The sequence below is a fragment of the Puma concolor genome, chromosome C1 (assembly GCF_028749965.1).
Source record: "Puma concolor isolate L17-30 chromosome C1, mPumCon1.1.hap2, whole genome shotgun sequence".
Lineage (NCBI taxonomy): Eukaryota > Metazoa > Chordata > Mammalia > Carnivora > Felidae > Puma > Puma concolor.
The window spans coordinates 140,156,185-140,184,038 of NC_141674.1; the positions used below are offsets into that span (position 1 = coordinate 140,156,185).

At 35.3% G+C, this 27,854-nt stretch overlaps 1 protein-coding gene across 11 annotated transcripts in view; it reads left to right on the forward strand.

Moving 5' to 3' along the window:
• Positions 1-27,854, forward strand: part of MBD5 (methyl-CpG binding domain protein 5) — a 439,324-nt gene that overhangs the window by 291,951 nt on the left and 119,519 nt on the right. For 10 of the 11 annotated variants that reach the window (XM_086718522.1, XM_086718528.1, XM_086718521.1 and 7 more), the window contains one exon: positions 4,242-4,362. The gene's annotated coding sequence lies outside the window, so the exon portion shown is untranslated. Of the gene's footprint in view, positions 1-1,175; positions 2,047-4,241; positions 4,363-27,854 lie in introns of those variants that run through there. The other variant, XM_086718529.1, reaches the window with a different exon arrangement.

Below are 27,854 nucleotides of genomic sequence, written 5' to 3' on the forward strand. Positions count from 1 at the left end.
CATAGTTTTAACTTTAGAGAAATTAAGTCCACCAACCATGGGCCAAACAATGTGTTATACTTAATACATGTATGTCACTGTCCCCATGACCATTTCCACAGATAAAGGAATTAATCCTACCAATTGGTAGTTGGTTGGTTACTTCTGAAGTAAAATTGAATCAATTTAGGCTTTAAGCCAAGATTTTTACCCTTAGTTTAGAAGGATTTTCTCCTTCCCTTCTACTTCTCCAGGTTCCAGGGAGGCTCATACCATCCTGTCATCAATGGATGAGTGTGGGTTTCCATACCCCTCTCTCTGCTTGCTTGTCTCCTCTGAGTTGTTGCTTGACCCTTGACATTTCGGCACCATGTACCACCATCCACCAAGACATAATTCCTCTTGCTTGGCCTCTGGACTTCATATACAGGATCTACTGCCATAATTCTTGCCACAGTCTCCAGTTGTAAGGACCCTGTACTCTTTGCCCTGTTTCTTCAAACCTCAGTCTCCTTTATGTCTGCCAACTCAGTGTTAGCCACTTTTGCACCCCTCTCATGGCAGAGGCTTCAATAACTTTTCAGATGCTCTGCCACAATACACTGGCATGCTTAGAATCCAAAGAAGTCTTCAAGAAAATCCTCCCAGGTACATTCCTTAGTTATTATCTTCAGTACTCTACACTTAGACATCTCAATGCTCCTTTCCTCCTGGTGGCCAGTATCTTATTTCCTTTGCTTAAGAAAAATCTGCGGGGCGCCTGGGTGGCTCAGTCGGTTAAGCGTCTGACTTCACCTCAGATCATGATCTCGCGGTCCATGGGTCTGAACCCCGCGTCAGGCTCTGCGCTCACAGCTCAGAGCCTGGAGCCTGCTTCAGATTCTGTCTCTCCCTCTCTCTATGCCCCTCCCCCACTCATGCTGTGTTTCTTTCAAAAATAAATAAATGTTAAAAAATTTAAAAAATAAAATAAAATTAACTCTATAGGTACCGAGATGATCAATTGACAAAACATACTATGAAGAAAGCAAGCTGTAGAAGAGTGTATAACCTGCTCTGCTTCTGTAAATACAACTGTAGATTCGCAATGCATTAAACATTTCTGGAGGAATACATGAATCTGTTAACAGAGGTTGCCTCTGAGGAGGGAAAACAGTCTTGTCTTGGGGACAAGAGTGGAAGAGAAATTTTCACTGCCTCTTTGTACCTTTCAAATTCTACATCATGAAAATAGCCTATTCAAAAATAAGTAAAAGTTGATCATAAAACATTTATAATTTGGCTTTTTCAACCTGCCAGGCTTCAGATGATCTGATTCTCAGCCACAGACAGAAAGTAGCTCTTTTGGCAAAGCTATCTTTTTTTTCCCTTCTCTGCTTCCTGATGTGCCTCTCTTTCTTGTGGAACCTTACTAAAGACAGCATGAAGCAGCAGTGACCTGCTCTAACATTCTGAAATTTTCCCCTCCATTAGAAAGAAGAATACTTCAGTAGGAAGATGGTCAGAGTCTCAAATATAACAGATAAGAAGTTTAGCTACATACCTTCATTTGCTAACTTGCCAGACTGAGTTCACCTGACCTCTTTGGCTAAGCCATATCTGTATTTTAGGGTTTGTTACTTGCAGGAGTTTTTGTCATCTTCAGGCCTATCACACTGAATAGGTATTTAACACATCGTGATGAATATAAATGAATTAATGAATAATTTTATCTGCAGGTACAAACCACCTAAGTTAATTTTAAATTTATTAACCGATAGAGATTTTTGAAGTCTGCAGTTTAGATTTCCCAGTTGTCCAGTAATTATAGCTGTCTTTTTTTCTCCAATCCAAGATCCAATTAAGGATCATGCATTTTATTCACTTGTCATATCCACTTAATCTCCTTTAATCTAAAAAAAATTCCCAGCCTCTTTGTGTCATGTCACTGATATTTTTTAAGTCTGGGCCAATGTTTGCAACATGTCCTTTAATTTAGATTTTTTTCTAAAAATTTCTTTTATTATTAGATTCAGATTGAATATTCTTGGCAAGAATACTTCATTGGTGATGCCGTGCCTTCTCCAGGTATCATACCAAGAATACGAGGAAATTGGTTTTCCTACCAATGTTTCTACAGTAACACTATAGAAAAGCATATCATACAACTATGGCTTAATGAAAGATCCAATATGAGTTTTTAATTCTCCTTGCTTTAATTTTATACTAATCAGATAATGTCTAAGTGGTTCAGAACTTACATAGACCAGATATTAGTACATAGTATTTTATTCAATGGATATCATTTGGGGAGGGGGTGGAGAGGGAAGGGGTTCTCTTTTATTTATTTTTTTTATTTATATATGAAATTTATTGTCAAATTGGTTTCCATACAACACCCAGTGCTCATCCCAAAAGGTGCCCCCCTCAATACCCATCACCCACCCTCTCCTCCCTCCCACCCCCCATCAACCCTTAGTTTGTTCTCAGTTCTCAACAGTCTCTTATGTTTTGGCTCTCTCCCACTCTAACCTCTTTTTTTTTTTTTTTTTTTCCTTCCCCTCCCCCATGGGTTCCTGTTAAGTTTCTCAGGATCCACATAAGAGTGAAACCATATGGTATCTGTCTTTCTCTGTATGGCTTATTTCACTTAGCATCACACTCTCCAGTTCCATCCACGTTGCTACAAAAGGCCATATTTCATTTTTTCTCATTGCCACGTAGTATTCCATTGTGTATATAAACCACAATTTCTTTATCCATTCATCAGTTGGTGGACATTTAGGCTCTTTCCATAATTTGGCTATTGTTGAGAGTGCTGCTATGAACATTGGGGTACAAGTGCCCCTATGCATCAGTACTCCTGTGTCCCTTGGATAAATTCCTAGCAGTGCTATTGCTGGGTCATAGGGTAGGTCTATTTTTAATTTTCTGAGGAACCTCCACACTGCTTTCCAGAGAGGCTGCACCAATTTGCATTCCCACCAACAGTGCAAGAGGGTTCCCGTTTCTCCACATCCTCTCCAGCATCTATAGTCTCCTGATTTGTTCATTTTGGCCACTCTGACTGGCGTGAGGTGATACCTGAGTGTGGTTTTGATTTGTATTTCCCTGATAAGGAGCGACGCTGAACATCTTTTCATGTACCTGTTGGCCATCCGGATGTCTTCTTTAGAGAAGTGTCTATTCATGTTTTCTGCCCATTTCTTCACTGGGTTATTTGCTTTTCGGGTGTGGAGTTTGGTGAGCTCTTTATAGATTTTGGATACTAGCCCTTTGTCCGATATGTCATTTGCAAATATCTTTTCCCATTCCGTTGGTTGCCTTTTAGTTTTGTTGGTTGTTTCCTTTGCTGTGCAGAAGCTTTTTATCTTCATAAGGTCCCAGTAATTCACTTTTGCTTTTAATTCCCTTGCCTTTGGGGATGTGTCGAGTAAGAGATTGCTACGGCTGAGGTCAGAGAGGTCTTTTCCTGCTTTCTCCTCTAAGGTTTTGATGGTTTCCTGTCTCACATTCAGGTCCTTTATCCATTTTGAGTTTATTTTTGTGAATGGTGTGAGAAAGTGGTCTAGTTTCAACCTTCTGCATGTTGCTGTCCAGTTCTCCCAGCACCATTTGTTAAAGAGACTGTCTTTTTTCCATTGGATGTTCTTTCCTGCTTTGTCAAAGATGAGTTGGCCATACGTTTGTGGGTCTAGTTCTGGGGTTTCTATTCTATTCCATTGGTCTATGTGTCTGTTTTTGTGCCATGGGGTTCTCTTTTAAATTGATCAGTTGTTTGTGAGTTTCTTTGTATCAGTTTAGGGAGTTGATAAAATCAAGTTTCTGGTATACAAGCTGAGGGCTAGCTTGTAATAATAACAATACTTTACAGGATTGAGATGAGAATTACTTGAGATGTTAACAGAAGTAAAATATCACTAATAGTAATGTGCTCTGTGGAGGGTCTCTATTAATACAATCAATCCCACTCAGGTATTTATTTGTAGAAACCACGTATGTAGCAACAGTATCTGGCACTGTTATGAATACTTTATGAATATTAATCTTTATAGTTGGTTATATCCTTATCCCCATTTACAGATGAGGAAACTGAGGCTTGGAGAAGATAAGTAACTTTTCCAAGGTCATAAAGAGACTAAGTGGTAATATTTCTAACTGTTTACCTGTGAGATCACACCTGGAAACAGGCAGCCTGTATAGCTCCAAGCTATACTTAAGGATGATTTTCATTCAGCTGCTCCTTTAAATAAATTTTTGTGTTTATGTTATTTGTGTTACAGAGAGAAGAGGTACTCCCTTATAGGGACTCATAAAGGCATAGAGCATCTAGAGATTTACTGCCTCCATTACGCGCTGGCTCTCACAGCACTTGTTATGTTTTTATCAGTTTCTCTCCAGAAGGTAGGAATTGTGTTTTTTCTGTATGAATTCTTTATATAATTATAGTTTTCTTGACTGTGAACTTAATTTTTGTTAAATATGAAAAGCATCTGACACCTAAAGAATAAAATGCCAGATGTCTCCAAACAGTTAAGACGTATAAACACATTGCCTTTAAAAAATATTTCTATTATAAAATTAATAGATGTTCATTAAGAAAAAAGATAAGACAAACAGAAAGGTATAGTAATCTATCACCTTGTGATAACTACTCTTTATATTTTGTTGTATGTCTTTCTGAATTCATTGATATATTTGTATACAATGTATAATATATGTATCCATATAATATTATGATTAGGATTGGTAACAATAGGATATAAATGTTCTTTGGCTAGATTGCTTCTTTACTTAGCAACTTATTACCTTATGTGTAATGTGAGTAAATATCATCTGCATTTCCATTATTAATGGTTATATAATATTCCAGTTTAAGAACATAACATAAATTATGTAACCACTTTCTAATTATTGAGTATATGGAATCTTTCCAGGTTTTTTCTTGTGTTAAATATGACTTCAGTGAACATTCTTGTACATACATGTTTGCATTTGTGTCTAGTGATTTTTTAGGACAGTTTCCAAAAAAGTAAGTGTTGCAGACTCTTAGTTCCTAAGCATGCTCTCTGATAAGAGGATTCCATGGCCTATAACATAAAGAACCACTGTTCACCATCTTGGAGAATACCTATGTATAGTAGTAACAAAGGTCTGAGAAATCAAACTTATTTGACTATAGAATGTTTTCTTAAGATAACATGTGTCTACAGGATGGAGAAACTGTGGTGTATGGGGGCAGGGGACAATATGGGAAATTGCTATACTTAACACTCAGTTTTGCTGTGAGCCTAAAACTTCTCTGAAAAATAAATTTTATTTAAAAAAAAGGGAAAGAAAAGTTTTTGAATGCCATTGTATACATTTACATTTAAAATTAAATTTAGACTTTTACATACACACACACAAAATAACATCAGAACATATCAACATCCCACTGAACACTTTGGAAAATGCTAGCTTATGGTATATTCTTTTAAATGGAATTGGGAGATCAAAGGGGAAATATATGGAAAGGCTCTACCAATTTGCATTTCCACCAACAGTGCATCAGAGTGCCACTTTCTCTGTAATTTTGCCATTGGTATTAACCAATGCCATTGGTATTCAATTTAAATAAATCTGAAAAGAGAAAAGTATATGGCATTCTAATTTTCATTTATTTGATTACTAGTAAAATGTACATCTTTGCATATTGTTATTTGTCTTTTATATTTCTTTCATGCCTATGTCACTTATGCCCCATTCTAAATTATTCTTGGTGGTCTTTGAGGCTTTCTCTTTATTGATAAGAATGAAGAATCATATTAAGACTATCAACACTACAAATCACATGTGATACAATTATGTTTTCTTATTTTTTCATTTTTTAATGTTTGGATATGATGTTTTGTTTTTATTTTGTGTACTTCATTTTTGCCATATAAGTTAACATTTTTGAATAAAACTTTACATATGCCTCTCCAAAAACATAACAATTTTTGTTTAATCCTTGGATTACGTAGAACACAAAATTTTACATATTACATGTAATTAATATCTGATTCACTTTGAAAGTATCAGTTCAGAAGAAAGCAATACCTTCTTAGGGGCTTCCGTAGAGTTTGATTGTGAATATGGTACCTCACATAGGAAATTGGGAAAATACCCCATGATTCCTAGGGCTAGTAGGGGTACAGAATATCATCAGATGTAGTTCTTAATCAAAGAAGAAAAGTTAGTCTCAACCAGAAAAAGAATTGTCCATGCACATTAAAAACAGAAAAGGAAAATAAGTCTGAACCTTAGCCATAGCTAAATAAAATTATGTAAGTTTTTACAGTTAAGAAAGACCTTTGGGTTAATATTGTCAGATTATTTCATTTTATAAAGGAGAAAACAAAAGAAAAAAGAGTTTAGCTCAAGTTTGTCCAAAGTCAAGCAAATGTGTTTTGTTTTCTCAGGAGACCTTTAAGAAGTAAAGAAAAGGTTCTAAAAAGTCTTCATTATTAACAATAACTAACATTTATGAGTACTTATTATGTACCAGACAATCTACTAAATACTTTAAGTCATTTGTCTCACTTATCTTCACAATATACTTTGAAGTAACAACTATTATTATCCCCTTTATAGAGATAAGGAATCTGACTCTAGTCTAGGCAGTCTGAGACTTAACAGCCCTCACTCTTAATTGCTGTTTTTAAGAGAGGAGACTCTTAAGTGTAATCATCAGTAAGAAATTATATGTCACTATTAAATAAAGTAGAATTAGTGGAAGAACAGAGAGAGGATTGCAATGGCCAATCCTAGAAATAAGCAAGAGTGGAACATTTTGGCAGGATAGATAGCAAGAAGTATTTTTTACATCCTAAGTAAAAAAAAAAAAAAAAAAGTGAAAGGTTAGTTAAAGAAATTTGTGGTATGGCTTGACTCTAGCTTATTCCCTGATTTTCAGAGGATATTGCATCCTTCAATTCATCTTTGCATTTATAAAAATTATTTTGGCTTTTCAAATTGAAAATGGCTTATGAGAACTGTATTACAAAATTCTAAATTTACAGAACTCTTCTCCATTATCACTGCTTTTCATATCCCCTTTAAGGACTTTACATTTTTAGTTGCATGTATTACGCAATGTAGTCCTTAGGCATTTTTGCTATTAAAATATCTTTTTATAAATTAGTAAAGAAAGCAACACTCAAAACAGATGGACTATTGCTCTAGGTTTTAATGCTTGCTATAGTTGATATCTAAAGGTGGTCATGAATTAAACAAAAAAATGAAATCACAAAAGAAGAAAAGATTTTCAAAAATGAATTTGCAAGTTTAGTTCTAAATAGCAATCATAATTTTAGCTCGAGGCTTTTCTGGGGGATTGTGAATAATGATTAGGTGAGATTATAGGCCCCAGGCAAAGCCTCGGGACTTTAGTCTTCCTAGCCAGTCATTTATCCTCAAAAAAACAGTCCTCAGGTTGTACACAGTATTGGTTGAAATACCAGAGGGAATCAAACCTGAGTCTGTCATATTATCCCGAGGGTCATATCAGGAGTCTGAAGCTTAGATGGTGAGATAAATGTTTACCAAAATGAAAACCCTTGGTAGGCTTTTCAGTTACTGTTGCTTTATTTTATTTTTACTGCTTTGGGGTATGTATTTTTATTTACCTGCAGAAGGAATTATGTATAAAAAATTATAACTCTAAGAAAGTAATATCGCTATTGAAAATTGTTTTCAACTCTGCAGAGCATCTATTTGAGGGAAATAGGTAAGATTTTTTTAAGATAATAAATTCAACCTCTCATTTTTATTAGATTTTCTTGGAAATTTGTGTTTGAGAGAATTCTGATTTACTATACTTTGCTAAAGTATTCTTCTAGCCTGATCTTATGTAAAATTATGAGTTGGTGGGTGTGGATATTTTGAAAGCCCCGAAGTCTTGATTTCATGGATAATTATGTATTTTCAGTTACCAAAACTTCAGTTCTCCTCTGTCTTTACAGCTATTTGCTCTTTTCCTAAAACCTTGTGAGTTAAGTTGTTAAAATGGCATCCACAACTTTTAAAAACATATTTACATAAGAGATAGTAAAAGGGAGGAAATTAACAAAACAAAATATTTACCTAATTCACCCAGTGTATGAAATAATAATGATGATGATAATAGTAATTTTAAAAATGGTAGTGTAGGAGTAATTATCTGATAACATGAAGAATGTTATTACTGTGTGTCAGGCACTATTCTAACTCATAACTCCCATTATTATTCCTATTTTTAAAATGAAGAAACTGAGTCAATCAGAGACTAATCAGTAGTAAATCTAGGATCAGAAAAGTGAACAAGGACTTGAGAGAACCACAGTAGAAAATTCTGAGTCCTTCAGAGTCTCATATCAGTGAATACAAGGCTTGGTTCTGGGAATATATAGCAGTAAACGAGGTAGACACAGTTCCTGATTTCATTAAATGTAAATTTACACAATTATTTAGTTTGTTTCCATATTACAAAGTGATGGGAGAATATACATAGGGACCGCATATTGCCTGGAGAATCAGGCAGAGTCCCTGAAGAAGGAGTGTTTCAGCTGGGAGCTAAGGGATGAGAAGATTCACGCCGGCAGTAGAATTGGGGAATTTGAGACCAAGGGGGCCACACAATGATTTTGGTGGGCCCTAGACACTTTTGCTTTTGTGGGTCCCTTCCTCCATAAACAATATTAATAATTGAGATTTGCATTTATACTGGTATAGAGAGAAGTATGTTAATATTGTATATTAAAATATTTTCTTTGACCTAAAAGGGTTTTTTTCCCCTTATTTTAAAAGAAAGCTATTTTGTGGACCCCTAAGAGTATTATTGTGAGCCCTAGGCTCTTGTACCTACTAGACCGGATGGGTAAGTCAGTCCAGGAGTGGGAATATTGGGCCAGAAACATTTCAGATGGAGGGAATAGCATAGACAGAGGCTTCAGAAGCTTAGAGGGCCTTGCCTGCTCAGGAAACTGAAGGGAGGTGTGGCTAGAGCAGAGAGTGTGGGGGAGGGAGAAAGAGGTGAGGCTGGTGAGAGAGGAAGGGCCCCCGGAGGCCTTGTTTCGGATTTTGATATTAATCCTACAAGTAATGGGAGACCTCCAAAGGGTGTGTGTGTGTGTGTGTGTGTGTGTGTGTGTGTGTGTGTGTGGCAGGGGATGTGGGGGTGTGGGTGGTTTAAATCAAATTTGTGCACATGGTTAAAATCAACAGTTCTGTGATCCAACTTCTCCCACTTATGCCTCACCTCTCTTTCCACTTTTCCTTCTGATATCTTCATTTATTCAGGTCAATGTCATTTGCTTTCACCTCAGATTTTTTATTTGTCACTTTTAGGTATCATCTATTATCATACACATAAATAAAAGAGGCATTATACATTCACTCACTCACTCTACCCTACCTCTACCTTTTCTCTTTTGTTCCTCAGTTAGTTTTATCTTTCTTTGATTTCTCTGTTGTAACTGTGGATAATAAACCAGTACCTTTAACCATAGATGCTGCTTTGGGATTGTCCCCTGTTGTCAGACAAGGACGTTAGTGCACCCACCTTCTCTGTGATTCCGTCCTCAGTTCTTTCACTTTTGTATCTCTAAAATTGATGCCATTTATATCTATTTTATAACCAAAATCAAATATTTACATTATTGTGTGGAAAGGCTCTTTGCATTTGCTGTGTCTTCCACCTGAACATCCATTACCCAGATGACTGCACTGTCTGATCCTTCTCTTCCTTAAATACTCAAACCAACTGGCAGCCAGTCAGTAGGGCCATTCCTGGACATCTTATTGGAAATAGCATCTCCCCTACCTGGAATTCTTTTTTTTTTTTAAGTTTATTTATTTTGAGAGAGAGAGAGAGAGAAGAGGGGAGGGACAGAGAGAGGAGGGACAGAGAATCCAGAGCAGGCTCTGTGCTGACAGCAGACAGCCCGATGTGGGTCTTAAAACTCACAAACCGTGAGATCATGACCTGAGCCAAATTCAAATGCTTAACCAGCTGAACTACCCAGGTGCCCCTCTGTGTGAGATTCTTACTGTACTTTTCCTGTTATGTTTTTCTTCATAGCACTTATTGTTAAACAAATGATACGTCTTACCTCATTTAACTTTTCCTTCTCCCCATTCTTGACTATAGCTTCAAGAAGGCAAGGAATACCATCTACTTCAGCTAATTTGTTTGATATTTTTGTTTGATATTTTTGTTTGTTGTTTGCTCCCTCACTATATTCCCGATAGCTAAAACAGTGCCTGATAACAGAATCATTTTAGTTAGTGATTGATTATAGTCCCAAATAGTCTTCTTTGGTTATATGTCCTGACTTAGGCAATTTTTCAATTTTCTTAAAATTTTTCATTTGCTTTTGTTTTTCGTACATTATTTTTCTTTATCATATCCCCGATTCTTTCTGACTCTCCATTATATATAACATGCTGTGATCTCTCTCTCTGGTTTTATTCTTTTCCCTTGGAAATGCTCTTCTGGAGCCTCATTACATCCTCTGGCTACACAGCTGTCATCCTTGGGCTTCTCCTTCCTGTTCTTCCCATTGGCATGATGACAGACAACCCACATTTTTCTCTATTTCATTGTACATCTTCCTTTAATGAAGCATATCCCTCAGCAACTTTCAATGAAAAATATTTGAATGATAAATTTTTTGAACTTTCACATATTTGAAATGTTGTTTATTTTATTCTCATTAGAGGTGTATCCAGGTCCTAACATCAGAAGGTACAGGCCTGGGGACCGGCCTCACTGGGGGAAAGGGGAGAGGTGGGTGTGTGTGCATCAGTATCGAAAGGAAGAAAACACATTAAAAAGTGCCACGTTTTGGGTGCCTGGGTGGCCCAGTCAGTTAAGCATCCGACTTCTGCTCAGGTCATGGTCTCATGGTTTGTGAATTCGAGCCCCGCATCAGGCTCTGTGCTGTCAGTGCAGAGCCCAGTTCAGATCCTCTTGTCTCCCTGTCACTCTGCCACTCCCCCTGCTTGTCTATTAAAAATAAATAAACATTTTTTTTAAGTGCCACAGTTTTGACTGCCTGGTCCACATGAGATACTATATAAAAACTGACATTTTGTGCCTCTTCTACTAACTTCCTTTTATAAAAGTCTCAACAATCATTGTGTTAAACTTGTAGAAAAGGCACCACCTTTAAAGAATATGCTGAAGAGAAGCACTTGCTGCCTAACTGCTTCCATCTGAATTCTAGTTTCTCTGGAATGCTAGAGCACTAATCATTTTCTCCCTGAGCTTGGAAAGTTTTCTAAAATTCATTAACACCAGCCTAAGCCTGCAGCTCGTTTTCCCTCTGGCAACTTTCAGGCCCCATCTTGGTTTTCCTTGGTGCTTTTCAATTCCTGATGATGTGTCTTGGCTTTTTTCTGTCCATATTTTACTGTTGAACTCAGTGAGCATTTTCATCTAAGGAGTTTCATTCCTAGAAGGTTATCTTGCATTATTTCTTTAGTAATTTCCTCCCTTCCTTCTTTATTGTTTTTCTTCTTTCTTTCTGTAATACATCTGTCATTCTGTGAAGGACTACGTAGCTGAACATCTAATGATCATCTTTCTTATGATACTTTCTGTTTCTTTTCAAATCTGTTTCCATTTGCAGTGCTCTTCATTCTAAAACAAAACCCCCCAAAAAGAGATTTGTAGGAAGGTTGAAATATAAAATTTTGTTTTATTTTCTGAGTCTTTCATATTCTCTGGAGTTTTTGTTTATTTTTATTTATTTTAAGTTGAAAAGGGTAGATTCTGGAGCCAGACTGAGTTTGAATCCCAGTCTCCCACGCTTAAGTCTGTGATCTTAAGCAACTTTAAATTCTGTGTCTCTGCCTTAACCTGAAATGGAGATAATGATAGTACACCTATCTCAGAGTTCTGAGCTGAGCTGATAAACATAAAACCCTGAGTAAATGAGCTGATAAACATAAAACCCTGGGAATAAAACCTGGAATTGAGTAAGTCTTATATGTATTTGCTATTATAATTATTATTATAATTATTGTCATTATTACTATTTTGTGGATCTGATGTCTGCTCGCTGTCCCTGAGGATATTACCTGGAAGTCCTTTTAAACTTCCCTTTTTTTGGAGCATCTGGGTGGCTCAGTCAGTTAAGCATCCAACTTCAGCTCAAGTCATGATCTCACGGTTTGTGGGTTTGATTCACATTGGGCTCTTTGCTGTCAGTGGAGAGCCCACTTTTGGATCCTCTGTCTCCTTTTCTCTCTGCCCTTCCCCTCCTTGTGCTCTCTCTCTCAAAAATAAATAAACATTTATCACTCTATGTCTGCTAGGCTGTGGTTTCCTGTGCCCCTTGGCTGCAGTTTTTCTCTGTTTTCTAGCTCACATTAATTTTTCAAAATCTCTCATCTGTTGATGGCCCAGCCATTGTGGTGTTATTTATTTTTTATTCCTGTACTATCATTTTAGTAGGTCTTAAAAGAAGTAAAACCATGTATGATCTTACCATCTTTAGAATGCCTTGAAAATTTCTAGTCAAAAAAACGACCAGATAAAATGTCATTTTAAAAAGATCATTTTGGGGCATCTGGGTGGCTCAGTTGGTTAAGTGTCTGACTTACACTCAGGTCATGATCTCACAGTTCGTGGGCTCAAGCCCCGCCCACAGGCGCTGGGCTAACAACTCAGAGCCTGAAGCCTGCTTCATATTCTGTGTCTCCTTCTCTCTCTCTCTGCCCTTCCCCCACTTGCTCACTGTCCCTCTCTCTCTCAAAAATAAATAAACATTAAGAAAATTATTTTTAAAGATCACTCTCTAAAATTTAACTTATAGCAACATCAACTAACAGACTAGGTTCTCCTACAATTAACTGTGATTCTTATACTACTTACATAAAAGTGGTATAAGCCCAAGATATAGTAATAAAACTATTTATTAAAATACTGATGTAAATAGTATATTCTTAAATAAATAAATGGGTTAATATTTAACAAAATACAATCATCTAGAAACAAGTTACTTTCTCCTACTGAAAGCAAAATATATGTATTATTATATATTTATATTATATTATAAAATATGTTATATATAAATATATACAGATTTATATATTATTATATCATAAAATATATATGTTTTATATATATTTAGCATAAAATTCCCCTGGCCAAAAGTGACTTTCTTCAGAAGTAATTGAATCTCTAACTACTCTAGTAGTGTTTCCATCTATCACTCGATACCTTATCATTGAATATAAATGTGATTTTGCATGGAATAGCACTAAATTTGTCTTAAACCAACCATTAACTTCTAGAAGGTTATAATCTTTTATTTGCAGTAAGTTGACAGATATGAGGATGAAAATAACTATTTTATAGGTTGGCAGTGATAACTAAAATGAGATAAAATATATAATGTTCATTCTTTCCCTTTTTTCTTTGTCCTATGGGACCTTTTGTTTTTATTATTATTTTTTTTGGTAATGTTTATTTATTTTTGAGAGGGAGACAGACAGAGTGCAAGCAGGGAAGGGGAAGAGGGAGAAGGAGATACAGAATCTGAAACACATTCCAGGCTCTGAGCAGTCAGCACAGAGCCCGACGCAGGGCTCATACCCACAAACTGCGAGATCATGACCTGAGTCAGAGTTGGTCACTTAACCGACTGAGCCACCCATGCGCCCCGGGACCATTTTTATTTTTATTTTTTTTATTAAGTTTTTATTTTAATTTCAGTTTAATTGACATGCAGTGTTATATCAGTTTCAGGTATACAACACTTCCATACTTCACCCAGTGCTCATCGCAGCAAGTGCACTCCTTTAATCCCCATCACCTATTCCACTCATCCTCCCCCCACAACCTCGCCTTTGATAACCATCAGTTTGTTCTCTGTAGTCAAGAGTCTGTTTCTTGGTTTCTCTCTCTCACTTTTTCTTTTGCTTGTTTGTTTTGTTTCTTAAATTCCACATGTGAGGGAAATCATATGGCATTTGTCTTTCTCTGACTACTTATTGTACTTAGCATAATACTCTCTAGCTCCATCCAGGTTGTTGCCAATGCTAAGATTTCATTCTTTTTTATGGCCAAATAATATCCCATTTTGTGTGTGTGTGTGTGTGTGTGTGTGTGTACACACCATGTCTTCTTTATCCATTCATCTATCAGTGGACACTTGGGCTGCTTCCATAATTTGGCTATTATAAATAATGCTGCTATAAACATAAGGGTGCATGTATCCCTTTGAATTAGTGCATTTGTATTTGGGGGATAGATGTCCAGTAGTGTGATTACTGAATCATAGGGTAGTTCTAGTTTTAACTTTTTGAGAAACCTCCATACTGTTTTCCACAATGGCTTCCCACTGTTTGCATTCCCACCAACTGTGCAAGTGGGTTCCTTTTTCTCCACATCCTTGCCTACACATTTTGTTTGCATTTTTTGATTTCAGCCATTCTGACAGGTATGTGGTGGTATCTCCTTGTGGTTTTGATTTTCATTTCCCTGATGCTGAGTGATGTTGAGCATCTTTTCATGTGTCTGTGGGCCATCTGTAGTCTTCTTTGGAGAAATATCTGTTCATATGTTCAGCCCATTTTTCAAATGGATCATTTGTGTTTTTGGGTGTTGGGTTGTATTAGCTCTTTATATATTTTGGATGCTAACCCTTTATCATATATGTCATTTCCAAATATCTTCCCCCATTCAGTAGGTTGCCCTTCAGTTTTGTTAATTGTTTCCTTCACTGTACAGAAGCGTTTTATTTTGACATAGTCCCAATAGTTTATTTTTGCTTGTATTTATTTCCCTTGCCTCAGGAGACATATCTAGAAAAGTGTTGCTATGGTCAATGTCAGAGAGATTACTGCCTGTCCTCTCTTCTAGGATTTTTATGGTTTCAGGTATCACACTGAGGTATTTAATCCATTTTGAGTTTATTTTTGTGTCTGGTGTAAGAAAGTATTCCAGTTTCATTCTTGTGCATGCAGTTGTCCAGTTTTCCCAGCACCATTTATTGAAGAAACTGTCTTTTTCCCATTGGATATCTTTTCCTGCTGTGTTGAAGATGAATTGGCCATATAATTGTGGGTTTATTTCTGGATTTTCTATTCTGTTCTCTTGGTCTGTGTGTCTACTTTTGTACTAGTGCCATACTGTTCTGATTACTATAGTTTTGTAATGTAACTTGAAGTCTGGAATTGTGATGTCTCCAGCTTGGCTTTGCTTTTTCAAGATGCTTTGGCTGTTCAGGATTTTTTGTGGTTCCATATAGACTTTAGGATTGTTTGTTCTAGGTCTGTGAAAAATGCTATGTTTGGTATTTTGATAGGAGTTGCATTGAATCTGTAGATTGCTTTAGGTAGTATAGACATTTTAACAACATTTGTTCTTTAAATCTTTGAGCAAGGAATGTCTTTCCATTTCATTGTGTCTTCAATTTCTTTCATCAATATTTTAATGTTTTCAGAGTACAGGTCTATCACCTCCTTAGTTAAGTTTATTCCTAGAAACTTTATTACTTTTGGTGCAACTGTAAATGGGGTTGTTTTCTTAATCTCTCTTCCTGCTGCTTCATTATTAATATATGGAAATGCAACAGATCTCTGTACATTGATTTTGTATCCTGAGGCTTTACTGAATTCATTTATCAGTTCTAGTAGTTTTTGGTGGAGTTTCTATATATAATACCATGTCATCTGCAAATAGTGAAAGTTTGACTTGTTCCTTACCAATTTGGATTCCTTTTATTTCTTTTTGTTGTCTGATTGCTGAAGCTACGACTTCCACTATTATGTTGAAAAGAAGTGGTGAGAGTGGACATCCTTGTCTTATTCTTGACCTTAGCAGAAAAGCTCTCAGTTTTTTCCTGCTGAGTATATTCACTGTGGGTTTTCATATTAGGACTATCGACCCATTTTTAAACCACCTCTGAAATATCTCTGTAACTATAGTAAATTCTTTAATCCAAATCCTCTAGCCAGTATCTGTATGAAAATTTTGAGGCCTTAAAAAGAACTCCAGCTAACTAATGGTATGTTACATGTAAACAGTGTTTTTTCTGCTTCCTGGCAGTCTTAAGCAGCTCCTTGATGTGCTTCATTAAAAGATACTTGCAAGGCTTAGTATTGTTAAATAATATACATTGATTATAACCAAGTCTTTGTAATATAAATAATATCTTTATTAAAACTCTATCTCTATAAATCCTACTCATTTAAATGTAGTTTTTCAGCATTTCCCATCTTAATTGTTGCGCTGATGCATATGTGATTTCCCTCTAGTGTTATCAAATAGATGAAGAAAAATGCACTCAGTCAAGTTGCTTTCATTTCTGTCTCTCATGAAAAGAACTATATATGTATAAAAATTGTAAGTGGTAGCTGAGTTAGAGTCTCCCATCTTCACTTTCTGTGTTTCACATAATAACTTGGGAAAGGGACAAGGAGAAATTTTAAATTCATAATTAATAAATTCAGTAGATTTCAAGGAAAATAATAAAAACTACAGTAAAGACAATTCTAGGCTCCAAATATCTGCAACTATATGTTTATGGAGAAGAGAAATTATAAAACCACTGTGCACTTTTCATAATTAAAGTATATTGTCAACCTTCTATATCTCTTTCATATAAATAAAAAGATTGCGCTTTCAGATATCATTATTACCATACCTATTTGCCTTTATTGTAAATGGAAGTTAGAATTTTTGATTACTGCTAATTATGGCAGGACTTTTCCTAAATTGCATGTGCTTTTTAGTTAACAATACATTTATTTTCAGTATTCTTCTCTGTTCCTGACTATTCAGATGGACACACACACACACACACACACACACACACACACATCTGAGGGAGCAGTAAAAACAAAAGATATTTATTTAAGAATATAATACTCTTCAAAGGTTTATTTAGTTTATATAATAGATCAGATATTCATTTTAAGGCACTATTCTCTATATTATATAGGAATTATTACTTTAAAAACCATGATATGTTTTTTGTCATAATCTGAATGTTATGAATTCTTGGTAGCTCTACAGAAATCTTCCTGCTTGTTTTTTTTTTTTCCTATTCACAGTATTCAAAGTGGTCCATGTGACCTAGATATTGAAAATCGAGGTAGAATTTGCTGCATTGCTGATATTTACTTTGAAACCTTGGAAACATTCTGATTCCACATGCTAGAATTACAGGATGCCCACTGTTTCATATTGCTGATATTTTAAAAGGTATCTGAAAGTCTGCACAATAATTTTTTAAGCTGGCATTAAAATACTGTTTAAAAAGATTCAAATATTAAACATAATGCTTTCCTTTCCAGTTAAAAATGCACACGTAATCATTGTTCATTTAAAATTTTGTGACTCATCGTGGATTTTGGCCCCCACCATTATTTACCTTGCATTTAGAAGTATACTAATCTGCTAATTTTGAAATCTAACCCCAATAAGGTGCAATTAGTTTTTATTTCCTAATTTTGAGTGAACTCTGCTAATTTATTAAAAAATAAAATAGTATCTAGAATCAGCATTATAAAATTATGTTCATCAGGAGAAGTTAATTTTATCATATGTCAATTTGGTATAGAGCATCTCTAACAAAAAGTCAGCTTTTACATTCAGGAAGCCATATTCTCTCAATGTAGAAGAAGCTAGTTCACCCTTTAAGACTTCTGTGTAAAAATAAAACTCTGAAAGGAAAGCATTGAATGAATTAAAGCATGTACACAGGTGACTGACTTTCAAGTAAAGCATCGTATGTATAATGAAAAAGTTTCATTTGGTTCCTCTTTCCTCAATGAAAAAATATCATAAAGTAGAAGAACTAACAGATTACATCACAATTCTCAGCTAATAAAATTAAAACAAAGATGTGCTAAGGATTAGCGGTGTAGTTTTTGTTTGTCCTCTTGATGATAAAAAGATTAGCTTGCCAAACTTTTTCATGAGTTTTTGTGTGTGTGTGTTTTTTTTGTTGTTGTTGTTTGTTTGTTTGTTTTACATAGCCAGGGAGAACTACCAAGTATGAAGGCAGATACCCAGAATCTGTGCTGAGGAGTGTAAGGCCATAATCTGGAAACCCAATGCTGAGAATCGAATCTGAAGTGCAGGGGGGGCACCTGGGCGACTCAGTCAGAGTTCAACTTCGGCTCAGGTCATGATCTAGTGGTTTGTAGGTTCCAGCCCTATGTCAGGCTCTGAGCTGACAGGTCAGAGCCTGGAGCCTGCTTCAGATTCTGTGTCTCCCTCTCTCTGCCCCTCCCCCATTCACGCTTTGACTCTCTCTCTCTCAAAAATAAACATTATTTTTTTTTTAATTTAAAAATCCGCCGTACAGGAAGAGATAGGAATAAGTAAGAATTGCAACTAAACAAGGCAGATGCTGTGCAGAATGAGATGCAATAAACAATAAACAGATATTAGAGAGTGGCCCAGAAGCAGGACTTTGAACAGAAAGCATATTAATACCTTTTTGGGGAGTGGGCATAAAAGACTTATCAGGACTAAAAACTTACTATAAATGAACAAACAGTAAACCTAGCTCTGATTTGTCTCCAGCTCATTCCTTTTTAAATCAAATCAGTATTTCCCAAACTGGTATTTTATACAACAATCTTCTAAAAGCTTTATCATCAAAGTGGGGAGAAAATATCAGTTGTCAAGTAAATTTGGGGAATTAAAGTCACACACACAGACACACACACACACACACACACACACACTTCATATTTTTCTCTCTTAAAAATTCACAATGCCCTTTATCATATAAAGGCTTCTGAGTAGTCCTGGAGGGAACAAGTTCTATAAACCCAACATTTCCCAAACTTGTTTGACCTTGACACTATTTTACATCGTATCAAATCCCATCTTTGGAGCTGTGCTCTTCAGGACACCAGTTTAAGAAACTATCCTGTTTAGTTAGTGTTTAATCAGCTATTGCAAAGCCATTTTTAAAAGGTAAAGTATAGGCTGAATGAATGGCTGAATTTTTCTAGTATTTACTAATATGGCTATTGCAACCTTGCATGTGATCCAGTCTTTGATACAAAAAGGGCTCACATTATTTATATAGACAGACAAATAAGCAATTGCCATAGCTACTTATTTTGAAAGATCACATAATGTGTTAAGTCGTAGAAGCTAGACTCCACAACACTGATCTCATATTTTGGACAGCAATCCCTAGACATTAATATGAGCTTCAAAGCACGTTTTTCAAAATTACATTCTCTTACTACTTCTTGGTAAAGAGGACTCCAACTGAAAAGATCTGGAAGTGGTCTTATGTTAATACAGGAAGCAGTATGTTATAACAAGACACAGAACTGTTAGTAGCAAGAGATTTGTATTTTCTGTTCTGGATCTGCCATCAGCTATGTATGAGACACTGTAAAAGATAGTTCTTTTCTGAAAAATGAGAAGATTACTGTATCCCAGCTAGGTATTCAGGATGAACTTCTAAAAAGTTTCAAATTTCAGTGCTGAAATTTGGGAAATTCTATATTAAACAAAGTTAAGTGAAACAAGTTACCATACCCAATATTAATGTGCATTGTGAATTTCCAAAAGATGGATATAGTATTAAAGATTTTTGTATTACTCTATATCTGTACCATGTATATTAAGTGATTCTCAGTTCATAGTTTGGGAAATACAGGACTGAATATATTTTAGACTTCCTTGTAATTCTGATGATATATTCAATGATCTTAAATTATTTATGTACATTTTTAACCCTTAAAAGAAAAAGAGGATGTACACTTATAACCAACTGTGTGCTTGTGAAGGACCAGTGTTATCTGAAAAATGTCTTAGTTTGCAGGATTATCTTATAACAACTCCACATTTAATTAGATTTTTTTTAATTCAAGTTAGTTAACATACAGTGTAGCCTTGGCTTCAGGAGTAGAACCCAGTGATTCATTTCTTACATGACACCCAGTGTTCATCCCAAAAAATGCACTCCTTGGGGCGTCCAGGTGGCTCAGTTGGTTGAGCAGCTGACTTTGGCTCAGGTCATAATCTCATGGTTTGTGAGTTTGAGTTTGACCTCATGTCGGGCTCTGTGCTGACAGCTCAGAGCCTGGAGCCTGCTTTGGATTCTGTGTCTCCCTCTCTCTCTGCCCCTCCTCAACTCGTGCTCTGTCTCTCTCTGTCTCAGAAATAAATAAACATTAAAAAAATTTTTTAAAAAGTGCACTCCTTAATGCCCATCACCCATTTAACCCATCCCCCCATCCACCTCACCTCCAGCAACCCTTAGTTTGTTCTCTATATTTAAGAGTCTCTTATAGATTGCCTCCTTCTCTGTTTTTATCTTATTTTTCCTTCCCTTCCCCTATGTTCATCTGTTGTGTTTCTCAAATTTCATATATGAGTGAGGTCATATGATATATTTCTCTGACTGACATATTTCATGTAGTATAATACCCTCCAGTTCCATACACATTGTTGCAAATGGCAAGATTTCATTATTTTTTATTGCGAAGTAGTATTCCAGTGTGTGTGTGTTTGTGTGTGTGTGTGTGTGTGTGTGTGTGTGTGCGCACGCACGCGCACCACATCTTCTTTATCCATTCATCAGTTGATGGACATTTAGGCTCTTTCTGTAATTTGGCTACTGCTATAAACATTGGGGTGTATGTACCCCTTCAAATTAGCATTTTTATATCCTTCGGATAAATACTTAGTGGTGCAATTGCTAGGTCATAGGAATAGTTCTATTTTTAATTTTTTGAGGAACCTCCATACTGTTTTCCAGAGTGGCTGCACCAGTTTGCATTCCCTCCAGCAGTGCAAAAGTGTTTCCCTTTCTCCACATCCTGGCCAACATCTGTTGTTGCCTAAATTGTTAATTTTATCAATTCTGACCCATGTGAGGTGGTATCTCCTTGTGGTTTTGATTTGTATTTCCCCAATGATGAGTGACATTGAGCATCTTTTCATGTGTCTGCTAGCATCTGAATATCTTCTTTGGAAAAGTGTCTATTCATATTCTTAGACCACTTCTCCACTGGATTATTTGTTTTTGAGGTGTTGAATTTTGGTAAGTTCTTTATAGATTTTGGATACTAACCCTTTATCTGATATGTCATTTGCAAATATCGTCTATCATTCCATCGGTTGCCTTTTAGTTTTGTTGATTGTTTCCTTTGCTGTGTAGAAGCTCCTTATCTAGATGAGGTTAATTAGATCTTTTTAATTAATTAAAAATAATATAAAGGGCACCAGCGTAGCTCAGCCGGTTAAGCACCCAACTCTTGTTTTCTGCTCAGGTCATGATCTCACAGTTCATGAGTTGGAGCCCCATGATGGGCTCCACTCTGATGGCATGAAGCCTGCTTGGGATTGTCTCTCTCTCCCTCTCTCTCTGCCCCTCCCCTGCTCATGCTCTCTCTCTCTCAAAATAAATAAATAAAATTTTAAAAAGTAATATGTGTATGATTTTAGAGTATTTACAGTAGAGTGTTAAAGATTTTTAAAGTTGTTATATAGTGTTAGTCTTTATGGTTTCTAGATAAAATACTCTAAAATCATGCACATATTATTTTGTACTTTAAAAAATTACATACATTACAACTCTAAGAAAATAACAGTAAAAGAAGAAATCGCTTTTCCAAAATAGAACACAGTTGTTGTCATCACTTAATTTAGTAATCATCAGTATATCCTTAGCATGTTCTTCTAGAATTTTTTGAATTTGACATTATAGTAACTTTCTGCTTTGAAAAAAAAATAGTGGAAGAACACTTTATTTATTTAGAGAGAGAGTGAAAGGTGGAAGTCTTTTAAGGAAAATTTACTTGCAAAAATATTTGGAATAGAGTCAGCTTGAAGAAACACTCACTGGCCAAATCTGGAACAAGTTGAACATCAAAATAAATAACGATAGTAATGAATTATATAACACCTTGAATAAAACAAGGATCCTTCAGCCCATGCTAATATAATTGAATAAATAAATAAATAAATGAGAGAGAAGAGAAAGCCCATCTTTATGCCAACTAAGACAAGGGATAATGGTGTTAGAAAATCACCAGTAGACACCAAAATTAATGGTTACATTTTATATAAAATAGTTTCAAAATATTTTCCCACAAATTCCTTCTTAATTATAAAGAAAACTTAGTAATTTGACAGTGGAAAAACTGGTGGACATCACATTAACAAGCTGATCAAAGTTAACACCACCAGTATTGGATTAAAGTGACATTTCATATGCTTCCTGATATGATGTGCTTGAAAAGGAAAAAAGCATTGCATCTGTAATATTACCATCAAGATGCATATCCTAAGGGTAATCAAGAGGAAATATCAGGCGAACTAAAAATGAGGAACATGAAACAAAATAACAGGCCTGCATTCTTCAAAAATGTCAAGATCAAGAAAGACAAGGAAAGAAGAGAAAAGTTCCATTTTTAAGTAAACTAACAACTAAACATAATGTGTGATAATGGATTAGATCATGGTCCACGGGTTTAAAAAAACAAGTATAAAATGCTAAAAGGGCATTATGGGACAGTTGTCAAAAATTGAATATGAACTGTGGATTAGATATATTAAATTTCTTGATCTCAAAAATTGCATTGTGGCTGTGTAAGAGAATAGGTATGTCTTGAGGAAACTTACTGAAGTTTTTAAAGGTAAATTGGCACAATTACCAGTTTTCTCTCAAAAGAAGAAATTAGATAGATATTTAGATGACAAGCAAAGGGGGCAAAATGTAAACAACTGAGGAATCTGGATGAAGTTTCTCGAGAGTTCCTCATCCTCTTCTTGCAACATCTAAGTTTGATTTGTACTGAAGTAAAAAGATGTAGTCCTTTTTTAAAATTTGAGTATACCTATGGAGAGTTAAAACCTACTTCAGTATAATGGTTCAAATTGTTCCAAGTATGTAAGAAAAAAGGCCAAACCTTAGAAATGTACCCCTTGCACTTTGTTCAAATTGACAAAAGTATGAGGTAAAATTAATATGATGGTTAATAATCACCCCTCCCTCAAGAAAAGGTCGTTTATTTGTGAGCCGCGTTAAATTATCTGTTAAATGTGCTACATGAATTCAGGGTATTAATATTTTAGGTGAATGCACTTAGAAGATGTACAATAGAGAGCTATTTCAAGAGACATATAAAACTACGACATCCATCCTCTCCCCAACCTCCACCCCACCTGCCACACATTTATTTATCCTTCATGCCCCACTTTACCTGGCTAATTTAAGTGTAACAAAAGCTTTATCCAGAAACCTTTTTTGCCCTCTACAGTTTATAATAAATCATTGTCACAACTCTATAAAGGTGATAGATTATGTATTAAATTGAGAAACATGTCTTTTAAAAAACATTTTCTATTAAGAAATTGCCTAGTTTTTGATACTTGCCTGTGTCATAAATTACTATAGTGTATTTTATTTCTAAAATGGGATAATTATTAAAATACCTCAATTTTTAATATTTTGAGTGCATCACAATTTTTTAACTGGGCACTATATGTATATTTATATTATGTATGTGATCACATATATTATGTATATATTTATCTATATACATATAAAACATAATTTTATTTCCTTATCTTTCTCAAAGCATAAATTCTACCTTCTTTGTGTTCATAAGCTATAGAGTCTTTATAAACAAATCAATATTTTTTTTCTGTTCAGAGGTCAACATTACTTTTTAGTGGTTTGACATTGGTAAGTAAACAAAAAACCCCGGAGGACTAAATTGTACTGTAGTCTAATTTTTTTTAGTTATTTACCATTTAATAGACAGTCAAGAGGCAAAAGCTGTCATAGATTCATATATCATCTGATTAATTACAAGAGTCTAAACCAAAAGCAAAAACACAATTTCAAAGAGTGGTAAACTAAGAGGAACTATGTGTGAATATATGAGTGTGCTTGAAGCAGGATTTTTTTTTTTTTAATTTTTTTTTTTCAATGTTTATTTTATTTTTGGGACAGAGAGAGACAGAGCATGAACGGGGGAGGGGCAGAGAGAGAGGGAGACACAGAATCGGAAACAGGCTCCAGGCTCTGAGCCATCAGCCCAGAGCCTGACGCGGGGCTCGAACTCCCGGACCGCGAGATCGTGACCTGGCTGAAGTCGGACGCTTAACCGACTGTGCCACCCAGGCGCCCGGCTTTTTTTTTTTTTAATCTCACTAATCTCTACACCCAACATGAGGTCCAGATTCATGACCCCAAGATTAAGAGTTGCGTCTGAGCCAGCCAAGCATCTCTGAAGCAGGCTTTTAAAATTGTTTTGATGCTTCGTGTAAAAAGGACTATTATTACTCTTAACATTATAAATATTAAAAGACATGAAGGATTGTTTCCTTACAGAAATTTAATAGCTTTCGAAGGAAAGGTAAATGTATAAGCATTTCAGCAAATAAACTAGGTTTTTATTTTAGGTTTTTTTTTTTTTTTTTGATTCTACCAAGAACTTTATAGTCTATATTCAAAATGTATTCTATAAAACATGTCAATAATATTTTTGCCCTTTTAATGACTGTATAATTTATCTGTGAAAATGGTCATGTGGCATCATGTAAAATTATTTATAGAATTAAACCTTGGAGCTCTTATTTACATAAGAATGGATTCAGCACCAATATTGACCTACTTTTTTTTCATTGAGATTTTTTTAGTGAGAGAATAACTGTCTCACACCAAGATTTGAAGCCAGAATTTTATTGCAATATATTAAAAAAGAGAAACTCATTCTTGCTGTGTTTCTGTAATCTGAATATAAGGTTACACCATATCAACAACCAGCAGATGGAGGGAAAAAATTCTCTAGGAAGCAAGGCTATAAATACTAGGTTAATTCCAGAACTTTAAGATTTTCAAAATTTTACTAAAGCTCCTCTAAACTGTCTGATCTTTTAGTAAGAAATTCATCATTCAGAGTGGGAAAGAAAGTCACAGAATCTCAAGGTAAGGTCTGTGTTACTTCAGATGACTTTATCATCTCCTTACACTTATTGTGAAAGCCATTTTGGTTCTCTAATCTCCTAATTAGTATGGGTTGAAATAAATAGCTCAATTGGAAATATAAAAGTGATTTTTTTCCCAATGATTTCCCCCCTATAATACCAGTATTAGGACCCTCTTAAGACTCTAATACATCTAGTGACCTTTCTATTGAAAAAAAAAAAATGAATGTATTAAATTCACTACTGATTGATGCCCTGTTGAAAAAGCTGCTTTGGCTTCTATGTTTGTTTGTATATATGTTTGTATGCATTCATTCATTCATTCATTCATTCATTCACTCAGCATAAATCACACACATACTTGCTAAGTACTATGGTTAGATTAAAGCTGCAGGCATAGAAGATATAGTCCCCATTCTCAAGTTGCTTGAGAAGCAAACTGAACCATGACAATGCAGGATAATAAATGTGGTGAAAGTAGTACAATGTGCTATAAAGGTATGTGGTAAGAGTTCCTAATCCATACTGGGTAGTTTAGGAAGTCAATGATTTTGATTACCAAAGATGGGATTAGAAAAATATGAGGTGAATTTTGTGATCCAAATCAGTATACTTCAAGGTAAACATTAGTCCCATTAATGCTAGCAATTTATTGAATATCTATGATATGATAAATGTTACAACAAATGCAATCTTGTCATTTGTGTTAGATATCTAAAATAATAATAATGGACTTTTTTTCTTAAGAAAATATTTGTCTCATTTCTTCTGATTGTTAGGCCCTTTATGGTTGGTTAACTGCGTACACCAATTCAGGCCACACAACTCATACATACCATTGGCTTTCTGAGGCACCCAGGGAGAACAATATGGGTTCATTAATGAAAGTCCATCCTTTACTGCTAAAAAGCTGACTCAAACTCATGGCCTACTAATATAGTTGGATCGTTACCTTCATCCTTGTGTGTGGAGTACAATAAATCGTTATTATACTGGGAATCATCACCAGTAGGAAAAGCATGTTGCAGTGTTTCTGAAAAGTAGTACTTATAAATTTGAAGAAACACCTTAAACAGAGAGGGAGATTTCTAACTACAAGAAAAGTGAAACTACAGAAACTAAGTGAAAGGTAAGAAGGTGGGAAAGGGTAGCAAAGAGAACATGAGTTTAAGTGAAGTAGATAATGAAAGAAAATACAGCTGGCTCAAGAAGTTTGAGGAGATTGATAGCTGAATATCATGCAAAAAGACTTAGTGTAAAGCCGCTGATACTTGAGGTTGAGAGGTTGGGCAGTCGTTTTCTACAATTCTGCCTCTGATTTCCACCAACTCTGCTAGCAAGTAACTAAGGAAAAGCAGTTTAGCCTTTGAGCAGTTGTTCTAATTAGCTCTTTACAGTGTAATGAAGACCTACTTTAGTTGCATACTGGAATAAACACATAGTTTAGCAGGATATGGTCCTGAATTTTTCTAGAATTATGTGTTGATGTGGATATAAAATTAAGTTTCAACTTTGGTAAGAACAGAGTTTAGTAAACACTGAATATTAGTTTTATGATATCACAGGAAAGCAAGCACACCTAATTTATGAATAGGCTTACCTATTCAAATTTTTTAGGGAGCAGTGGCGCCTGACTGGCTCAGTTGGTAGAGTCTGTGACTCTTGATCTTGGGGTCACGAGTTCAAGCCCCACACTGGATTACTTAAAAAATAACAATAATTTAAAAATAACAAATAAAAAGTGCTTTCTAAACATAGTTATATAAACTTTTCAGGAAGCAGAAAAACATAATATCTTTTTTTTAGGGAGGGTTTGTGGGAGAGGGAGAGAGAGAATCTCAAGCAGGCTCCACACCCAGCGCAGAGCCAACATGGGGCTCAATCTCATGAACTATGCTGAATCTCATGACTTGAGCTGAAATCAAGAGTCCAATGATTAACCACCTAAGCCACCCAGGTGTCCCAAGACGTAGTATCTTTGATAAGATACTATTATGCTATAATAACTCTTGTTCAGTGATAGCATTTCATTACAGTGAAAAGTACATATTGAATAACCAGATAATGTTGTAATACAGTAATGATCCTTGTTTATTTATGTGATATGGGGAAAAATACAAACATGTTCTTCTGTATTTGTTATTGAAAGGAGAGGCTATACAAATACCATTTTTGCTTTCATTTATTATACATTACATCCATTATCTTTCCAATAATTGATAAACCATAAGACTTTTCTGGATCAAAGTGTTTTAGAACCTTCAAGACTTTGAAAATTTCAAACTAACAGTGTTGATATTATATAAATATTGATGATGGCTTAGAGTAAATGGACAAGCTTCCATCTAAATGCAAGTCACATTCTTGGGAGACTCTGAAACCAGTTATGTTTATTAGAAAGTCCTCAACGAAAACATGAACCAAATAAAATACTCTCAGTAGTCATCAGGTGACTCAATCCCTTTTTATCTTGTTTTTTAGTACTTACTGATTAGAATTATTCATAATACTACTATTGACTTTGTGGCCTTCCTCCAGACTCTCCTTTTTCGGTGCACAAATTCCTTTTAAATGTTGAATCTAGGCATATATGATTACGTTACTGATATACTAAAATATTTGATTGGGTTGGAGAGCCTTACTAGATGCCAATTTTCCACATTTAGACTGTTGCAAAGCTTAGTACATAGCACACCGGCCTTTTACTTGTTACAAACAAAAAGAATCCTTGTATATGTGAATGTGTGTTTAGACACGTGAACCTGCATGTGCTCAGGTAGTTTTTAATTACAAAGTCAGATAAAACAATTCTGAATGTATATGTAGGTATCTAACAAGCCTCAACCATCTTATTACCATTTACAGTGTAAAAGACTCTTGGAGCAATACTAAGCAATATGATACCAGGTTCTGTATTTCTTTTTATGAGTCTTACTAAGGTGTCCTGTTTTCTTATTTTTCTAAC